Source organism: Amblyomma maculatum, unplaced genomic scaffold (assembly GCF_055883805.1).
Source record: "Amblyomma maculatum isolate TAMU_Amacu unplaced genomic scaffold, ASM5588380v1 scaffold_23, whole genome shotgun sequence".
NCBI lineage: Eukaryota > Metazoa > Arthropoda > Arachnida > Ixodida > Ixodidae > Amblyomma > Amblyomma maculatum.
The window spans coordinates 3,169,859-3,183,597 of NW_028146748.1; the positions used below are offsets into that span (position 1 = coordinate 3,169,859).

The 13,739-nt window shown below is 48.4% G+C and overlaps 2 pseudogenes; both read right to left on the reverse strand.

Annotated features, from left to right (window-relative positions):
* Window positions 1–10,361: 10,361 nt before the first annotated feature.
* Window positions 10,362–10,532, reverse strand: LOC146171373 (U2 spliceosomal RNA; annotated as a pseudogene).
* A 2,758-nt stretch (window positions 10,533–13,290) lies between these two features.
* On the reverse strand, window positions 13,291–13,463 carry LOC146171374 (U2 spliceosomal RNA; annotated as a pseudogene).
* Between the last annotated feature and the right edge of the window lie 276 nt (window positions 13,464–13,739).

The following is a 13,739-nucleotide window of genomic DNA, read 5'->3' on the forward strand; positions in this document are numbered from 1 at the left end:
ATTGTCAAAGGGGCATGTGACATCAATGACAATCGCCGTTTCCCCGCGCGCCAGAACAAGATCTGGGCGGAGGTTCGTGTCACCCACGGGCCGGTTCTCATGGGTGACGGTGAATCGCTTCTCAGCGGCTGTCTTCAGCCGGTCGACGATCCTGTTGTGTCGGCTGGTGTAGGCGACGCTCTGGCGCATGCAATGACAGAGAACATGCGGGAGGGATTCCTTGTCTTGCCCGCATCTCCGACACCGCTGGTCAGCAGCGACATCCCACGGCCTGGCTCCGTTGAGGGGCAGCAGGTTCAGCCTCGCACGGTGCACGAAGCGCCAATCGCAGAAGCGAGTGAAGCGCCCCGTCCTCATGAAGTGGGAACTGCTACGGTCGGCTGCTACGCACTCCATCACTTTCCCCTGGTTAGGCTTTTCGTGGAGATTGTGATCTCGTGCGCGCATAGCGATGCTCCGAAGTGTCCTCACCACTTTCGTGCGCTGCTTCTGTGTGACGGTCACGTCGGCGCGAGTGATGCTGGGGCCCCCCTCCTGCATCTCCCACGTGACCGCCAGGCGCCGGGAAGCCTTGCGAGCCTCCGTCCATACAGACTGAAGCTGCGTTGCCCTAGCTCGGAAGTCTCCCTCCGTCTCCCCTGTCAGGTAGGCAGCGATGTCCTCATCCGTGGCTGGTCGGCGTAGTCTCTTCGTCGTGATGGCAGTAACGGCATGCAGCGCTAGATCTCGCACCTCTAGATCAAGAGAGGAGAGGAGCTTAAATGCATTGTCAATGCGGCAGATGTCGCTCAGCTCCGCTGCGAGGGGGATGCCGACCGAGCCCGATGCTGCGCTGCCGTAGAGGTATTCATTGGCTGCGGTTCCTGGAAGATAAAGGGATTTTTTGATTAGTGGCCGCAGTGCATCGTCGAGGCGCGCCCACTCTGACTTGCCCAACACACCGCACCACATGGAGAAATTGAGCGCTGGATATACAAATGTTTTCACAGCGTCCAATCTCTGCCAAGGGGCGAGCATTGAGCTAAGCAGGCGGCGGCCGGTGTTGATGGCCTGGTCCACAGTAGCTCTGTCCGGGAAGACGTTGAACCCCACAGGGCGGCCCAGGAACGTCTGGCTTTCAAAATCCTGGATAATTGGGATCTCAGCTCCTGCAATAAAAAAAGGAGTCAGTCTTGTACCAACCGGTGTTTTGCCGCTCAGATGAAGAGTGCGGCACTTCGCTGGGTTAAGCTGTAGTCCCAGCCTAGAAGAAAGGGATTCAACAGTATTAATGCGGGCTTGAAGCATCTCCGGGTCATTGGCCAGGGGGGTGAGGTCATCGGCGTAGGCCAGGATGTTGTGCTGCCTCTCGCCTCCCTGCACAGCACGCAAAACAGGGTCAATGACAAAATTAAACAAGAGCCCGCTCAGTGGGCATCGCTGTCGAATCCCTGCAGAAATGTCGATCGGCCGTGTTGATCCTTCTTGTCCTATGATGGTGGTGGTGTTGTCCCTGTAGAGGTCAGCAACGATCGAACAGAATTCGCTGCCGGCGCCTGCTCCACGTAGTGCGTCGATGAGGGCGTTGTGGGCGACAGATCCAAAGGCGTTGCTGAAGTCAAGGAACGCCACGCACAGCTCCCCACCGCCACCCCTCGCTGCGTCAAGGCGCTCCTGCAGCACGAAGTTGTGCTCAAACACACCATCGTGCGGCAGGAACCCCTTTTGACAACGAGAGAGCAGCTCGTGTTCAGCGATCCATCGCTGCAGCCGAGTGGCGAGACACCCAGCATACAGCTTTGAAATCGTCGACCCGAGTGCGATGGGGCGCCAGTTTGTGACGTCCTCCGCAGGTCCCTTCTTGTGGATGAGGATGGTCCGGGACTCCTTCCATGCTGGGGGCACTCTCTTGAACTTGAGGCAGGCGTTGAATGCTGCTGTCAGGAAGGCTGCTTCAGGGTCTGTCGTCTTCCAGTGCTGGTAGGTGATTCGGTCGTTGCCGGGCGCGGTGTTCTCACATTTCCTCAGCTTCGTCAGGACCTCCTCTTCGGTGAACTTGTCTAGAGGGAATTCCGTGAGGTCGCTGCTCTTGGCCTTGTTGAGAAGAAGGCTGGTGTCCACCTCCTTGGGGCCCCACATTGCAGTGAAGTGGTTCTCGAGATCCTGTAAAGGAACCGTGCACATAGGCGACTCGCCGTCCACAATCAGGCGTACTGCTCGGCGGCGATTCCTGCGGTAAAGAGACTGGATCTGCTGAGCGTTGTCGGGGTTGGTCGGACGGCGCGGCTTACCTCCGGCCGGAGCCTTTGGCAGCTTTACCGCCTTTCCAACCTCGGTGATGGCCTCCTCCAAGATGGAAAGAAAACCATCCCAACCCTCAGCAGACACAGGCTCACGCAGCAAACACCGGAGGCGCCTGGTGTGGTCGACGAGTATGCCCTCGCACTCCAGTTCATCAGAAAGAGAATCAGTTAGTGCTCCCTGGGTGGCAGTTGCGTCATGGTGGCCGCCGCCGTCGTCGTCTTGAAGCTGCGATGTATTGCTTTCCTCGCTGATTGTTGACAGGTGAGCCTGTAGTCCGTCGCCTGCCTGCAAGGAAGGAGAATCTTGTGAATTCTCCATCTCCCTGCTGCTGTTGGGTGTGCTGCTGGCAGGCACGGGAATTCCCTGGTCATCCTGCTGGGATGGGGAGGTGGGAAAAATTAGTGCTGGTGTTGCTGCTCTCGTGGTGCTGCTCTCTGGAGGAGGAGAGATGGGGGTTAGCGTTCGTGGCTCTTCCTGGCCCGCTTCCTCCCCATTGGTGTCTTGTTGAGGCGTTGCTGGTGGTGTCCTTGCATCTTGGCTGATGTCCTCGGCTTGTGGGGGCTCTAGATCCGGTGGTCGTGCGTCCCGTGATGGCGTCCGTCTTAGTCTTCTCGTCGCCGCTAACGGTGGCACGGGACGAGGCGGTAATCCCTGCATGGCAGTCTGTTTGCGGTGCCACATGTGATGATTTTCCAGCCCTCTTTTTGATGGAAAAGAGAGCTGGCAATCACCGCACTTGTGGCTGTGCAAGTCAGTGCTGGCCACCTCGAGCTTCTCTCCAGTAAGACAGGGATGCGCTTTTGGCCGAGGACCGACCTCTCTGTGGCAGAGAGTGCAAAAATGCGTGACCTGGCTTATGCGCACCCCATGCTCACTTTCAAGATGCCGAGTCAGGGACTGCCGCCTGGACGTCCACAATACCGGGGAGTACGCGGTAGCGCATCCCTCTTCCGTACATCGGAACGTCCTCGCCAGCGGAAAGAACAGTGTAAGGCTGTTCCCATCACGGCGAGGTTGCGATCCGGGCTGTGGCGGTTCTTGAATGTTGGCCGGGCTTGGACTGGTGGACGGCGATCGGACTGGAATGCGGCTTCTGCTGGCGGTGAAGGCGCTGCTTGTCGGGGGCGATGACATCACTTCTAGCGGCGGCGGTCGTCTGGAAGAAATGGCGGGGTGTATCCGCGCGACATACTGCGATAATGGATTTCCTTAAGCAGAAGAGGTCAGCGCTGCAGCTCCCACGGGGAAAAAGACTATCCAGAAAGAACAGCTAACATACACTAATAATGAGACTGAAAAACCAAAGTGCGCGCAGAAAAAAAAAAAAAAAAAAGGAGAATGCTCAACACCAAAAAAAAAAAAAAAAAAAACAATATGAGAGCCCTCACCAAGCTCGTAGCAAAGCAAAACAAAAGATGGAGCTGAACAGGAGAGAAACACCAGTAAACACCACACACAAATCACCCTCAACACAATACAAGTGAAAAAGAGCAACGCAGCAACTAATAAAAATCGTCACTCAATTACCAGGCAGACGCGGCAAAGAGCCCTCACCAAGCTCAAAGAAAAAAAAAAAAAAAAAAAGAGGTTTAACGGGAGCGAGACATGGGAAACACCACACTTGACTGGAAAACGGCTCTTGTCAATGAAATCACATTGCAGGAACCCAATAAATCAGCACCTCAACTAAAATAAAAGGGCACACATGCAAAGAATTCGCACTAAGCTCTCAAAAAAAAAAGAAAAAGAAAAAAAAAAAAAAAAAAAAAAAAACTGGTGGCAATGCAACAAAAAGTAATAAAATAATAATAATTAAAGGCACAACCGGAGAGAAACAGCGGCAGATACTACATGAACAAACCAACAAGGATGGCAAAGAATTTGAACACAAACAAAAAAGTAAAAAAAAAGTTTAAGGGCAGAAAGCACTACATGAATAAACCGATTGCAAAGAATGTGAGCACAAACAGAACGGAGAGGTTAAAGAACAAGCAAAAAAAAGAAAAAAAAAGGAAAACTAGAAGGACCAAAAAAAAAAATAAACTAGCAAATTAAGCAAAAAGAACACTTGAAGGACAAAAAACACTGCCAGATACTACATAAACAAGCCAACAATGGGGATAGGAAACACTAAATGAACTAGTAAAAAAAGAGAGCTCTCACCAAGCTCTCACAGCAACCGGGAATCCAGGGACAGCAGGGGTTCCAAGAACAGCAGGTCCGGATGGTCCATGAGTCCAGGGGTCCAGGGTCAGCAGGGGGGTCCAGGGTCAGCAGGGGGTCCAGGAACAGCAGGGGGTCCAGGGGTCCAGGATACTACTACACAAAGAGAAGTTTATTGACTTCCAAACTGATAGAGCACGATACATTGACAATGTGAACCACAATATACATACACTTATATGTAAAGGATAGCGAATAATGTGCCAATACAATACAGATGTTGTAAGTCACTTTACATTAACAGTCTTATCTTCGTATCAGAGTCTGCTTATCCTTTATACAATTTCAATCAATTGGTACAAAAAAGGGATATACAATAATAATGGGAGAACCACTCAAATCTCTCCATCCCAATGCACTAGAAGGGGAAAGGGAAAAAAAGGGGGGGGGATGTACATGCATACATGTTATGATCCAACGCGCGTTACATGTGGTCATCAATACAACAATGTCGGCATCGTTAGCCCATTTGGTCTCACAACAAAGAACCGTGTGTGCCAACGCTGCAGAAACCGCGCCTCCCCGTCTAGTTCGAGCCGCTCTGACAGGTATTCCCAGAGCAGGAGGCGCAGGCTCTGCAGCGCCGGGTACATGGCTCGTACTGGCTGCCTGCGTGCTTCCGCCAGGCAGCGGCGCTTCCACAAGACAAAAAGGGTACATGCCACAACTAGCCGCGCGAATGCACCCCGCGGTTGGTTTCTCCGCACCGAAAACATACGGTGTACTAGGTGCCACATAACCTTTGACACCCAACACTCAAAAGCGAAATGATCGCCAATCTCCGGTGCTCCGCACTGCGGGCACTGATTGTTGGGGACAACCCCCCATCGATAGAGGCGATCCCGGGTCGGGAGTACGCCCCACCGCTGTCGCCACTCGAAGTCTTTAACTTGGTCTGGCATTGTGCTTGCGGCCCATGTTCTCCATCTCCTAGAATCGGTTCGCTCCGCCTCTTCTGCGCTGAGGCGAGCACACGCCATGAGGGCGCTTATCTCGGTTGGCGGCACTTCCTCTATGTTTACCTCTGGCAGCTCTACATTAAGCGTTTCCTGGAACCTGGCGGCCGCTTGGTAGAAAGGGTGCGGCGTTTCTGCTCGCGGCCCCAAATGTCTTTGAGGGGTGAAGGCCCTCCTCGCAGTGCTTAGCCAGTACAAGAACAGGGGCCGTCCTGGGTAATCTGCTTGGTCCAAAAGGCCGACGACAAGCTTGGTCAGCATAGTCCGCGCAACCGTTTGGACGCACGGTACACCGAGGCCTCCTCTACTACGGGGAAGTTGCACAAGATGTCGCGCCACTAGGGCTGTCTGTCCTCCCCATAGGAAAGTGCCTACAAGGGAGGAGAGTCTCCCTGCCGTGCGCCTTGGCATCACTGCCACTCTTGCCACGTAGAACGCAAAGGCAAGCGCGCTGTTCTTAATTACCGCAATTTTGGCGGCCGTTGACAAGTCAAACCGCGCAGCGTTTGCGAAAACCCTGTTGGCTTTGTCGATACTCAGGGTCCAAGTAGCTGGGGATACTCCTCCTTCTTGAAAGAGTACTCCCAGTACCCTAACAGCTTCTACCAAGGGGATCGGTTCTGGTAGTGCCTCTTGGAAGCTGCCAAAGCGGAGAGCGTGACTTTTTCCTACATTCAGTTTTGCTCCCGAGAGCGATGCATATTCTCTAAAGACTGTCATGAACCTCTGCAGGCTTTGTCCATCACGCACAAACAGGGAGATATCATCGGCGTACGCCATTATCTTCACCTCGTCTTGTCCTATCCCCGGAAAGCCGCGGATGCGACGCTCGCTGACGACGCGCCGCAGCAGTGGGTCCAGTGACAGGACAAACAGTGCTGGAGACAATGGGCAACCCTGCCGCACTCCTCGGGTTACCGCAAAATTGGGGAGCAACTCCCCGTTCAATAACATGTCACACGACACATCTTCATACAGAAGCTTTATGATCCCTATGACTTCTTCTGGGATCCCATAGGACCTTAAAACTTGATATAAATATGGGTGTTCGACCCTGTCGAAGGCCTTAGCCTGATCCAGTGAAACAAACACTCCGCTCACTCTTTTCTCCTGTGCATATGCGAAAACGTCCCGGGTGAACGTGAGCGCTGCAAATACGGAGCGTCCCGGTACCGCCGACGATTGATAGGGGCAGATTAAATCTGCCAAAAAGGGCCGGAGGCGCTTGGCAAGCAGAGAAGTAACCAACTTGTAATCACTATTTAATAACGTTATTGGTCGCCATGCCTCTGGAGATGACGGCGATGCTCCTTCTTTGGGGATCAAAATTATGCGTCCTGCTGAGAAGGATGCAGGTTTCCGTCCATCCCTGATGACCATGTTGACCAAGGTAGTTATCAGGCCGCCAAGAACATCAAAGAATTGCCAGTAGAAGGCCGCCATAATGCCGTCCGGACCGGGCGCGGATGAGTGTGTCATGTCTCTTAAGGCTTCCAACACTTCTGTGCGTGACGCTGGGGCACTAAGTGCCGCACCCTCGGCTTCGGGCAGAGCTGGTAAGTCGTCACAGAAGGAGGCAATATCTGTCTCTCCATCAGCTTCGTTTCGGGAGGCCGACGTAAATCGCGCGGCAAAGTGTTCTCGAAAGACTTGCGCGATCACAGCCGGATCCTCCAAAATTGTGCCCTCGCCCATGTCCACACTCTCCACCCGTTCTGTCCGGCCATCGTGCCTGCGCGTGCTTCGACTGTGCATCAAATCCGCCGTGCACTCGGCTGTGGGCGGCGCATCCCTGCTTTGTGTATCCTGGTACCCATCTTGCAGGATGCGGTGATATCTTATCCTCAAGATATCCAGGTATTCTCGCATGGCGAACGATAACTCGTCGGCCCTTTGAATTATCTTCATCCTTCTTAGTACATCGTTCAGCGCAGCGGTACGCCGTGCACTTTTCTTCTTTCCTGCCCGGACGAGAATTGCCCGCCATTCGGTCTTGAGGTTGTCCCACCCCTCGGGTGACAGCTGGTTAATGTCAGCAATAGAGTTCGACACCTCCGCCCGAATGTCGCTGACACTCTTGCCATCCAGCATTAACGATGCGTCCATACGCCACAGATTCGGGCGCGTCGGGCGGCCTGCTGAACATTTCAATGTGGCCATGACAGGTACATGATCACTAAACTTTGCCATATCTTGCGGGAGATTTAGCACCTCGCAGGAGACCAGGAGGGGCATCAAACAGGGAGGGACGTAGACTCTATCTATACGGCTAGAGCTACGTGTGCTCGTGCGAGTGGCCATAAATTCATCTCCATGTAGCACCACCCACGCATCCGAGAGGTGGACCTGGCGCACGAGTTTCCGTAGCTCTTTTGCGTGGTAGCAGGATGAGCCCTGCCCTGGTCCTCTAAGGTCTCGCTCCGAATCTAGGACACAGTTAAAATCTCCCAACAAAACATGAGGGGTGGAATCCAGAAAGAAGGGCGCAATGGATTTGAAGAAGTCATTGGTGAGTGCCCTTGTAACTGGAGCATACACGTTCACGAAACGAGTCTTCCGCCCTTCTAAGAACAAATCCACCGCAATAACCCGCCCGTCAGGACCGTATGTGCAATGCGCTCCATTGCGAAACGCGGGAGATATGAAAATAACCCCTACACCACAGCACCGTGAGTCTGTTAGCGAAAAAAAAGCATCAACATGAAAGCGAGAACGAAAAGATAGTACATCGGATGGAGTGCGTAAATTGCACTCTTGCAAAAATAAGACATCAATTTGGTGTAGTCGCGCAAAATGAATAATTTCGCGCTGCTTGTCAGGGTTGCGAAACCCTCTAACGTTAAAGGTAACAAACTTAAAAGAAGCCATGACAAATAAATGGAATGAACTCAAATAACACAGCAAACTGAGAAACTATAGAACAAACAAACGATGCAGACAGACTCACAGCACGGTGCAGCACGGTGCACGGTCCCTTGATGGCGCCTTGGAATGGACGCCGGGACCACTGAAGGTCAAAGGGAAGGGATGTGGACCGTTACGGCCCTGTCGCTCTTCTGCTGGCGCCATGGTGCTTAGTTCTCTGGCGGCCTGGTGTCCATTTCATCTGCCTCGTTGCCGTCCACCTTCTTGGGCTTTTTCTTCGGCGCCGAACCGCACGGGCCCGATCCGCTGTCCGAAGAAAGAGTCCGCTTTACCAGGTCCTCGTCTGCACAGGACGTCTTACGCATTGGCCGCAGCGAAGAGTCCCCACTATTTGGTCGCTGGGGCATTGCGGCTGCCAATGAACCAGGAACAGGCCGTTCTTCACTCCTGGCTCTCCCTGGTTCCACCTGCAATTTAATAGGTGTATGCAGCGGAGAATCTTCTGTTAAGGACTCGGACAATTCCCTGGAGGTCTTAGATGGTGTCCGTTGTGCAGCGGTAAGATCCTGCTCAAACAAAGCCTCCTCCAAGGATGGAAGCTCCGGTACGTGGGACCCTTCCTCGTCATCAGAATCCAGGTTGGCGGCGGCTCCTTGCTCATCCGCAGCAATGGTGATCGTCGAGGATCTATCGTCATCAGGTTCGAAGTCTCGGGACTCGTGGCCACCGTCCGATGGTTCCTGCAGAGACACAGCAGCACCGCTTGGCCCTTCACGGTGAGCGGCAGCAGCCGCTGCTACAGCCGTAGCATAGGTACGTGGCAGGACACAATCCGATGTGGCATGTGCCCCACTACAGCGCTTGCAACCAGTATTACAAGTCTCTGTGCTGTGTCCGTATGCTGAGCAGCGTCCGCACTTGGTTGCTTGGCAGGCAGCACCCATGTGGCCTTCCCCTCCGCACCGCGAGCATACCCTCTTCATGCCGCGGTATTCGAGCATAACTCGATAGCCCGCGACAGAGAGAAAATTCGGTGGGGCTCGTACCATGTCCAGTTTAACGAGGCGGCACCCATTTCGTACATGGCTTTTCCCTTTGAAGCCGGGCTCCGTGATGGCTCGCACCTTTCCATACGGTGTCAATGCTGTAGTCAGGGCATCGTCGCTGACACATGGCGGCAGCCTAAAAACAGTAACAAAAACCACTGGAGCAGCAAGCTGCACCAGCGGCACATGATGACTGCCGACGAGCACAGTGCCCGCGGCAACAACTTTGGTGGCTTGTGCCATTGAAGAAACAGCAGCCAGGAACGTGGTTCCGCCGAGGTGCTGCAAGTACTGCAGCCCCCCGACACCGACGACACCCTCGAGGGCATCAATGATGTCGTCTGCCGGAGCGGGCTCCGGCAACTGGAAGGTGAAGCACTGGGCCTTTGAGGGCCGAGTGCTCGGAGGTGGATGGTCCATCACTGCAGGACCAGGGCGCCAGGCAGGAAACCCGGCCGAGGACTGCAGGCCGCGGGCAGCAGGACCTCAGGAGGGGGGGGTTCCGCCAGGTGGAGGGGCCCAGGACACCAGGCAGCAGGCCAGGCACCAGGGCACGACGCTGAGCAGCAGGACCCCTCTTTGATCTTAGCCAAAAGGCCGAGAAGCGATAAATTGACAAGGAACTGCAGTTCGATCCCATCAAAAATGTATGCCCAAGTGGTGCCACTTATCGGTTGTTGCAGAAACAGCGTCGGTCCACCGTTTTTTGTTTGTAGCACTTGAGCTATGGTTTACCAAATCTCGACACATCCCTTGAAGGGGATTCTTAATCAAACCATTCTTTATTGCCTCAAATAATGGACTCACATGCAATGACATGCAGAAAAAGTAACCCAAGGTGTCACTGCATGCACGAGGCGCCCAACAATGCAATAAGACAGGCATTGAGAGGATTGCTGTGTTAGGCACATGGATAGCAGTGAGCTCCAATGAAAAAAGTTAGTTGGCCTCATCTTTGAGTTGTGATTGTCCTCCCCCAAAAACCGTGAGTCGCTTAGCTAGTCCCGGAAGTAGTGCAGTACCGGGTAGACCCGTGGCAGAGGTACAGCAAGCCCAGAATGCTCTGCCGCATTACAAAAAATAGTATAATGTCAGGGTTACAAATTACAACTGGCAACTGATATCAAGCTGTTAAAACAGTGTTTTCCAGAAATGTTTTGTACATTTGCAAGCAATGCTTTATTGCAGATACCTACTGCTATTAAGGCAAAAGCCTTTATTGCCTCATAGTTGTCGTTAGCAAAAGTGTCACATTTTTGCCACAGCACTTATTGGTCGCGAAGGGAAGACGTCGTGGAGGTGTCGACCAATCACAGAGCAACACCACAGTATGTGCAAATGCATAGCTTATATGTCCATATGTCAATCAATGAGCAGTTACTAATTAAAAAGGAAATAAATAAGTAAATAATTATTTATATGCTATGTCCTGGTTATTGCACTAATTACTCAATATTGGCTAGGTAAACAATTATTACTAATTATTTACAGTTGCGAAAATATAATTACTAATTATTACCACACTGTAAAACCAACCACATTGGCTAGATAAACAATTATTACTAATTATTTATAGTTGCATAGTATACTTACTAATTATTACCACACTCTGTAAAACCAACCACATTGGCTACATAAACAATTATTAATAATTATTTACAGTTGCGTAAATAATTACTACACTCTGTAAAACCAACCACATTGGCTAGGTAAACAATTATTACTAATTATTTACAGTTACGTAATTATAATTACTAATTATTACCACACTGTAAAACCAACCACAATGGCTAGGTAAACTTTTAATACTAATTATTTACATTTGCGTAAATATAATTACCAATTACTTCCACACTCTGCAAAACCAACCACAATGGCTAGGTAAACTATTACTAATTATTTACAGTTGCGAAAATATAATTACTAATTATTACCACACTGTAAAACCAACCACATTGGCTAGATAAACAATTATTACTAATTATTTATAGTTGCATAGTATACTTACTAATTATTACCACACTCTGTAAAACCAACCACATTGGCTAGATAAACAATTATTAATAATTATTTACAGTTGCGTAAATAATTACTACACTCTGTAAAACCAACCACATTGGCTAGGTAAACAATTATTACTAATTATTTACAGTTGCGTAAATATAATTACTAATTATTACCACACTGTAAAACCAACCACAATGGCTAGGTAAACTTTTAATACTAATTATTTACATTTGCGTAAATATAATTACCAATTACTTCCACACTCTGCAAAACCAACCACAATGGCTAGGTAAACTATTACTAATTATTTACAGTTGCGAAAATATAATTACTAATTATTACCACACTGTAAAACCAACCACATTGGCTAGATAAACAATTATTACTAATTATTTATAGTTGCATAGTATACTTACTAATTATTACCACACTCTGTAAAACCAACCACATTGGCTACATAAACAATTATTAATAATTATTTACAGTTGCGTAAATAATTACTACACTTTGTAAAACCAACCACATTGGCTAGGTAAACAATTATTACTAATTATTTACAGTTGCGTAAATATAATTACTAATTATTACCACACTGTAAAACCAACCACAATGGCTAGGTAAACTTTTAATACTAATTATTTACATTTGCGTAAATATAATTACCAATTACTTCCACACTCTGCAAAACCAACCACAATGGCTAGGTAAACTATTATTACTAATTATTTACAGTTGCGAAAATATAATTACTAATTATTACCACACTGTAAAACCAACCACATTGGCTAGATAAACAATTATTACTAATTATTTATAGTTGCATAGTGTACTTACTAATTATTACCACACTCTGTAAAACCAACCACATTGGCTACATAAACAATTATTAATAATTATTTACAGTCGTAAATAATTACTACACTCTTTAAAACCAACCACATTGGCTAGGTAAACAATTATTACTAATTATTGACAGTTGCGTGAATATAATTACTAATTATAACCACACTCTGTAAAACCAACCACAATTGCTAGGTAAACTGTTATTACTAATTATTTACAGTTGCGTAAATATAATTACTAATTATTACCACACTGTAAAACCAACCACAATGGCTAGGTAAACTTTTAATACTAATTATTTACATTTGCGTAAATATAATTACCAATTACTTCCACACTGTAAAACCAACCACAATGGCTAGGTAAACTATTATTACTAATTATTTACAGTTGCGAAAATATAATTACTAATTATTACCACACTGTAAAACCAACCACATTGGCTAGATAAACAATTATTACTAATTATTTATAGTTGCATAGTATACTTACTAATTATTACCACACTCTGTAAAACCAACCACATTGGCTACATAAACAATTATTAATAATTATTTACAGTTGCGTAAATAATTATTACTAATTATTGACAGTTGCGTGAATATAATTACTAATTATAACCACACTCTGTAAAACCAACCACAATTGCTAGGTAAACTATTATTACTAATTATTTACAGTTGCGTAAATATAATTACTAATTATTACCACACTGTAAAACCAACCACAATGGCTAGGTAAACTTTTATTACTAATTATTTATAGTTGCATAGTATACTTACTAATTATTACCACACTCTGTAAAACCAACCACATTGGCTACATAAACAATTATTAATAATTATTTACAGTTGCGTAAATAATTACTACACTCTGTAAAACCAACCACATAACTTTAAAAGTCGGAAAAAAGTCGGAAAAAAAAGTCGGAAAAAAAAGTCGGAAAAAAAAGTCGGAAAAAAAAGTCGGAAAAAAAAGTCGGAAAAAAAAAGTCCAAAAATTTCTAGAACAAAACAAAGCAGTTTTTCTGTTTTTTTTCAATTGTGCCTTCTCCCCCCAAAAGGGGGAGATGCTGGGCCGGTCCCGGAAGTAGTGCAGTACCGGGTCGACCCGTGGCGGAGTTGGAGCAAGCCCCGAACACTCCGCCGCGCTACAAAAATCAGTTTAATATCATGGGTACAATTAGAACCCGTAACAGATATTAAGCTGTTAAGAACAGAGTGTTTTTCAGAAATGTTTTGTACATTTCCTAGCAGTTTTATTGCAGACACCTACTGTTGTTGTTCATTCCTTTTTAGGGGAAATCTCATCTGTAAAGTTTTATTCCTGGTGTGGGGTGAGTGTATTGTTGTGCGTGTAGGAAGTCTTTCTAACTCGAGCTGCTGAAGTCCACCGAAGTGCGAGCCCTTGAATTTGCAGCTACGTGTTTAGCATAGACTTCACGAGAAGCTGCGATGGTATCGCTCACCGCCAGCTTCTTGAAGAGACGCATGTAGCGTTTGCTACAGAGGCGCCT